General features: G+C 43.3%; 1 long non-coding RNA gene across 1 annotated transcript; it reads left to right on the top strand.

The window, feature by feature from the left end:
* The first annotated feature begins 4,730 nt into the window (after positions 1-4,730).
* LOC106600340 (uncharacterized) lies at positions 4,731-5,367 on the top strand. The gene is made up of 3 exons (XR_001327781.2): positions 4,731-4,811; positions 4,919-5,094; positions 5,181-5,367. It is a non-coding gene; the product is annotated as an uncharacterized lncRNA (long non-coding RNA).
* The last annotated feature ends 2,216 nt before the right edge of the window (positions 5,368-7,583 follow it).

Here is a 7,583-nt window from a genome sequence, read left to right as displayed (position 1 = left end):
ATTATGATCTAGGATCAGGTCCCCTCCTCTCCATGTAATCTGATTCATTATGATCTAGGATCAGGTCCTCCCTATCCATGTAATCTGATTCATTATGTTCTAGGATCAGGTCCCCCCTCTCCATGTAATCTGATTCATTATGATCTAGGATCAGGTACCCCCTCTCCATGTAATCTGATTCATCATAATCTAGGATCAGGTCCCCCCTCTCCATGTAATCTGATTCATTATGATCTAAGATCTGGTCCCCCATCTCCATGTAATCTGATTCATTATGATCTAGGATCAGGTCCCCCTCTCCATGTAATCTGATTCATTATGATCTAGGATCAGGTCCCCCATCTCCATGTAATCTGATTCATTATGATTCATCATTATGCTTTGTTTGGCTACTTTTTATCCATTGCCTATTGTGGTGAAATGTCAGGAACACATTTTTTTAAATGTACTTTTAATCGTTTTAGAAACGTTTAAATGACCCACATGGATTCTAACTGGGGATTCAGCTAAAACTTGTATTTTTGGGACCAAATAAATTGATACCAACAGTGGACAATTCACAGCAAAAGCATGGAGCTACAACTGTCAAGAGGAGAATAGGGGGAGTATTCCCCTTGGAGAACCCAGAGTGCAACACTGAAGAAAAACATATTGGAGAATAACAACAATCTCAATCTGAAGCTCTAAAGAAAAAATAGGAATTGTGGAAATCAGGAACACCATTCTTCCTCCTGCCCACCTATTGTCCCTGTATGAATCAGGAACACCATTCTTCCTCCTGTCCACCTATTGTCCCTGTATGAATCAGGACCACCATTCTTCCTCCTGTCCACCTATTGTCCCTGTATGAATCAGGACCACCATTCTTCCTCCTGTCCACCTATTGTCCCTGTATGAATCAGGAACACCATTCTTCCTCCTGTCCACCTATTGTCCCTGTATGAATCAGGACCACCATTCTTCCTCCTGTCCACCTATTGTCCCTGTATGAATCAGGACCACCATTCTTCTTCCTGTCCACCTATTGTCCCTGTATGAATCAGGACCACCATTCTTCCTCCTGTCCACCTATTGTCCCTGTATGAATCAGGACCACCATTCTTCCTCCTGTCCACCTATTGTCCCTGTATGAATCAGGACCACCATTCTTCCTCCTGTCCACCTATTATCCCTGTATGAATCAGGACCACCATTCTTCCTCCTGCCCACCTATTGTCCCTGTATGAATCAGGACCACCATTCTTCCTCCTGTCCACCTATTGTCCCTGTATGAATCAGGACCACCATTCTTCCTCCTGCCCACCTATTGTCCCTGTATGAATCAGGACCACCATTCTTCCTCCTGCCCACCTATTGTCCCTGTATGAATCAGGACCACCATTCTTCCTCCTGCCCACCTATTGTCCCTGTATGAATCAGGACCACCATTCTTCCTCCTGTCCACCTATTGTCCCTGTATGAATCAGGACCACCATTCTTCCTCCTGTCCACCTATTGTCCCTGTATGAATCAGGAACACCATTCTTCCTCCTGTCCACCTATTGTCCCTGTATGAATCAGGAACACCATTCTTCCTCCTGTCCACCTATTGTCCCTGTATGAATCAGGAACACCATTCTTCCTCCTGTCCACCTATTGTCCCTGTATGAATCAGGACCACCATTCTTCCTCCTGTCCACCTATTGTCCCTGTATGAATCAGGAACACCATTCTTCCTCCTGTCCACCTATTGTCCCTGTATGAATCAGGACCACCATTCTTCCTCCTGTCCACCTATTATCCCTGTATGAATCAGGACCACCATTCTTCCTCCTGTCCACCTATTGTCCCTGTATGAATCAGGACCACCATTCTTCCTCCTGTCCACCTATTGTCCCTGTATGAATCAGGACCACCATTCTTCCTCCTGCCCCACCTATTGTCCATGTATGAATCAGGACCACCATTCTTCCTCCTGCCCCACCTATTGTCCCTGTATGAATATTAGTTGGCATCTAATTGAAGAACATACTGCTTTATAGATCCCAGCCTGACAAACAATTGTCTGGACCTTACTTTGAGCACTTGCACTGGGCCTCCATAGAGTCTCCATGTGTCAAGCAGTACAGAGAAACCCCCTCTAGATGACAGCAGAGGCTCTTGGATCTACCCTGTCTATCCACCAGTTTAGTGACCTTGTTCCATCAATATGTCCATACTACTTCACAACCCATTTGAGGTCTTGACCAGCAATGTCCCGTTGGGCTCAACCAAGCCGAGAGTGAGGTTCTAGAAAGAGGACTGACTTTCATACCAACTCCTAAACAGGTGGACTGACTTTCATACCAACTCCTAAACAGGTGGACTGACTTTCATACCAACTCCTGAACAGGTGGACTTTCATACCAACTCCTAAACAGGTGGACTGACTTTCATACCAACTCCTAAACAGGTGGACTGACTTTCATACCAACTCCTGAACAGGTGGACTTTCATACCAACTCCTAAACAGGTGGACTGACTTTCATACCAACTCCTAAACAGGTGGACTGACTTTCATACCAACTCCTAAACTGGTGGACTGACTTTCATACCAACTCCTAAACAGGTGGACTGACTTTTATACCAACTCCTAAACAGGTGGACTGACTTCCATACCAACTCCTAAACAGGTGGACTGACTTTCATACCAACTCCTAAACAGGTGGACTGACTTTCATACCAACTCTTAAACAGGTGGACTGACTTTCATACCAACTCCTAAACAGGTGGACTGACTTTCATACCAACTCCTAAACAGGTGGACTGACTTTCATACCAACTCCTAAACAGGTGGACTGACTTTCATACCAACTCCTAAACAGGTGGACTGACTTTCATACCAACTCCTAAACAGGTGGACTGGGAGGAGCTCCGGAGGGGATCTACACGTCTATCATAGAAGATTGAAGTTATCAGATCATTGTGAATATGAAACAGATTTTCCTCAGATACTATTTCCAAACCCCTCACATTGGGAACCTCAGTTGAAGTCAGAAACTATACAGACTCTGATACGTAGGGATGTGGCTTCCTTTTCACAATTCAGAACCAGACCTTTTTTATCAGCTTAACCTTACAAATGGTTAAAAATCAAGCTCTAGAAATATAGTGATTAAACCAGCAGATAAGGGGGCTCAGATTGTTGTAATGGATAAAGTGAATATCTTCTTGAAGCCAATAGACAATAGGATCATGTTAAACACTATGTTCCATTGTCCCACTCAACACAACCGGAAAACACAAAGATTAATCCAGGAGATAAACTGTATGAGGATAAGTACATTACAGATAAACAGATGGTCTGTCTTTTTGGGCCAGATTCTCCAAGGACTAGGCAGTTTTACTTATGCCTAAAATACATATCTCCTGAGACGTGGGCGGTTCCCTGCGGCTGACCAATAGGAAGTGATTGTGTCTCAGAGACGTGGGCGGTTCCCTGCAGCTGACCAATAGGAAGTGATTGTGTCTCAGAATTTTACTGTATTGCTGAATATATAGACTTTTATTACTTTAATATATAGACTTTTATATCAGCCCTCTATCCCAGAAACACCCAGCTATGTTCAGGATACTGATGAATGAAGGGTTTATTACTATTGTAGTACTGACTTTTATATCAACCCTCTATCCCAGAAACACCCAGCTATGTTCAGGGTACTGATGAATGAAGGCTTTATTACTATTGTATTACTGACTTTTATATGAACCCTCTATCCCAGAAACACCCAGCTATGTTCAGGGTACTGGTGAATGAAGGGTTTATTACTATTGTAGTACTCTTTTTATTAACTTAGCTACTGACTTGTTCTATTGTTGTTGCATTGTCAAGAGGTTAACCTGCAAGGAAGCATTTCAGTACATAATGCTTGTATTGTACTTTATATTATTATAGATATTTTAGGGTTGCCATGGATTTCAAGCAGGCAATGCCATCAGGTCCAAACCCAAAACAAGGAAATTGTAGGAGACAGGCGTGTTGGGGTTTCCTGCCAGCATGACCACCCGCTTCACTTCCTGAACATGAAAAAGGGTGAAAGGTGGGATGCAGTAATAAGGAGTTTTTTTCAGTTTCTTTTTCAGTATTTTATTTCAGTGTTGATTAATTTAGTTAATTTAGTAAATTGTAGTTAGTTATTTAGTGCACATAATGATGTACTTCTTCTGTAGTTTGTCAAATGCAGTGAACCTGCTGAGAGATGAAGGAGAGGATGAGAGGCCAGAACATCAACCTCATCTTCATGGAGGACATTGATGCCAGATGCAGTGAACCTGCTGAGAGATGATGGAGGGGATGAGAGGCCAGAACATCAACCTCATCTTCATGGAGGACATTGATGCCAGATGCAGTGAACCTGCTGAGAGATGATGGAGGGGATGAGAGGCCAGAACATCAACCTCATCTTCATGGAGGACATTGATGCCAGATGCAGTGAACCTGCTGAGAGATGAAGGAGGGGATGAGAGGCCAGAACATCAACCTCATCTTCATGGAGGACATTGATGCCAGATGCAGTGAACCTGCTGAGAGATGAAGGAGGGGATGAGAGGCCAGAACATCAACCTCATCTTCATGGAGGACATTGATTCCAGATGCAGCTACATGTGCAAGTAATGAACCTTTTTATTCAAGATCTCATTTACTTTAACATTTGAAAAGCAGTTTCTCCAACAATAGTTTTAACATGAACATTTTGTCTATATCCTTTTAGAGAAACTTTCCTGAATTGAATCATGGGAACAGATTGGTTGTTCCAGTTTTCCATGCTGATGGACATGACTTGCCATGTCAGGTACTTGAACAGGATCATTAATATTATCAGTAGGTATATATTCATATTTTATAAGGTTTAACCAAATAACCCTTTTACCATGGTATGACATGATTTTATATTTGTAGATGAAATTCAACACCCGATATGTGGAAGGTGCTGGACTGGCAGATGGGGAGCAGATGGAGAGGCTGTGGTCGTATCTGAGGCGCTTTGGGAAGGTCACCAAAGAAATGAGGCCGTCCCATCTTATTGACCTCCTGACTGATGCACTTCTCCACCATGGGAAAACGCCAGAGGCTACGTTAGTACACTTGGAATTGTTATTCATTTACTTGATGCTGGTTGACTCTAGTGATGTTCCTAACATTTCCTGTTGTTTTGATGTAGTGGACTCTCTGCCATAGAGGGTTTCCCCAGCAACAGAAGTTGCAACAGAGGCAAACAGGGAAATTGAATAAATTGCACAGTCTCTTCCAGGTAAACCATTGTATCAATAAACTAAGCATAGAATTTCAGTATTGATTAGAAATGTTGTCACATCTGTCACTGTTGTTATGTTTTAGGAACAACACTGGACAACATTAGGGATTGGGGCAGGAATGTCAGTGTTGTTATGTTGTAGGAACAACACTGGACACCATTAGGGATTGGGGCAGGAATGTCAGTGTTGTTATGTTGTAGGAACAACACTGGACACCATTAGGGATTGGGGCAGGAATGTCAGTGTTGTTGTGTTGTAGGAACAACACTGGACACCATTAGGGATTGGGGCAGGAATGTCAGTGTTGTTATGTTGTAGGAACAACACTGGACACCATTAGGGATTGGGGCAGGAATGTCAGTGTTGTTATGTTGTAGGAACAACACTGGACACCATTAGGGATTGGGGCAGGAATGTCAGTGTTGTTATGTTGTGGGAACAACACTGGACACCATTAGGGATTGGGGCAGGAATGTCAGTGTTGTTATGTTGTAGGAACAACACTGGACACCATTATGGATTGGGGCAGGAATGTCAGTGTTGTTATGTTGTAGGAACAACACTGGACACCATTAGGGATTGGGGCAGGAATATCAGTGTTGTTATGTTGTGGGAACAACACTGGACACCATTAGGGATTGGGGCAGGAATGTCAGTGTTGTTATGTTGTAGGAACAACACTGGACACCATTAGGGATTGGGGCAGGAATGTCAGTGTTGTTATGTTGTAGGAATAACACTGGACACCATTAGGGATTGGGGCAGGAATGTCAGTGTTGTTATGTTGTAGGAACAACACTGGACACCATCAGGGATTGGGGCAGGAATGTCAGTGTTGTTATGTTGTAGGAACAACACTGGACACCATCAGGGATTGGGGCAGGAATGTCAGTGTTGTTATGTTGTAGGAACAACACTGGACAACATTAGGGATTGGGGCAGGAATGTCAGTGTTGTTATGTTGTAGGAACAACACTGGACACCATTAGGGATTGGGGCAGGAATGTCAGTGTTGTTATGTTGTAGGAACAACACTGGACACCATTAGGGATTGGGGCAGGAATGTCAGTGTTGTTATGTTGTAGGAACAACACTGGACACCATTAGGGATTGGGGCAGGAATGTCAGTGTTGTTATGTTTTAGGAACAACACTGGACACCATTAGGGATTGGGGCAGGAATGTCAGTGTTGTTATGTTGTAGGAACAACACTGGACACCATTAGGGATTGGGGCAGGAATGTCAGTGTTGTTATGTTGTAGGAACAACACTGGACACCATTAGGGATTGGGGCAGGAATGTCAGTGTTGTTATGTTGTAGGAACAACACTGGACACCATTAGGGATTGGGGCAGGAATGTCAGTGTCACCCTTGAGAGGCAAAAACCTGCTCTGTGCTGGGAGGAGCAATATGTTGCAATGCTCCAGCAACATACAATTGCAATGTATGTAATGCATTTCAAATGACTAAACAAAGTTGTTATTTTTCGACATGCATTATTGTATGCCCTCTGTAATCCATGTTTTATTTTCAGGGCACAGCAGGAAAGTGGAGATGGAACAGCTGGTTTTCAGCTTGTGCAGTTCGATAGGTACTTCCTCAGTTTTTAACAGTGTAATTGTTAGATCAATGAATATAATTGATCTCCCTGGTCAAAGTATTTAGAACCTTTCTGATGACAGAAAACTGAAGACGATGGAGAGGAAGAACAGCATCCTCCATCGATGGTCCCCCACCAGCAGTCTCATCCAGACTGCAGAGTAACATATTGATGGTCCCCCACCAGCAGTCTCTTCCAGACTGCACTCCACAGACTGCAGAGTAACAGATTGATGGTCCCCCACCAGCAGTCTCTTCCAGACTGCACTCCACAGACTGCAGAGTAACAGATTGATGGTCCCCCACCAGCAGTCTCTTCCAGACTGCACTCCACAGACTGCAGAGGAACAGATTGATGGTCCCCCACCAGCAGTCTCTTCCAGACTGCACTCCACAGACTGCAGAGGAACAGATTGAGGACCAATCTGGAGGGAACCTTCAGTCTGCTGCTAGAACGGAGGTTCCTCTGTGGCCTGAAAATATGCAGGTTATAGATATATATTCAACAATAGGAACAAGTCAGCTCATATCAGTTCTATGATAATTCTGGGTGGTCAAACACAATAATAATGTTTATTTGTATCTGAACTTGGTTTCTGTTGCTAATGATCTATTGTTGGATGGTAATCAGAGTAATTTTATAGCAGCTTTAGGTCATTTTTTATGTATTTTTTATTTAGATTGGATTACCTTTAACATATTTTCTGTC

Source organism: Salmo salar, unplaced genomic scaffold, assembly GCF_905237065.1.
Source record: "Salmo salar unplaced genomic scaffold, Ssal_v3.1, whole genome shotgun sequence".
NCBI classification, from domain to species: Eukaryota; Metazoa; Chordata; class Actinopteri; order Salmoniformes; family Salmonidae; genus Salmo; species Salmo salar.
Note: the sequence above shows the minus strand (reverse complement) of the source record. Positions and strands in the feature narration are given on the sequence as shown.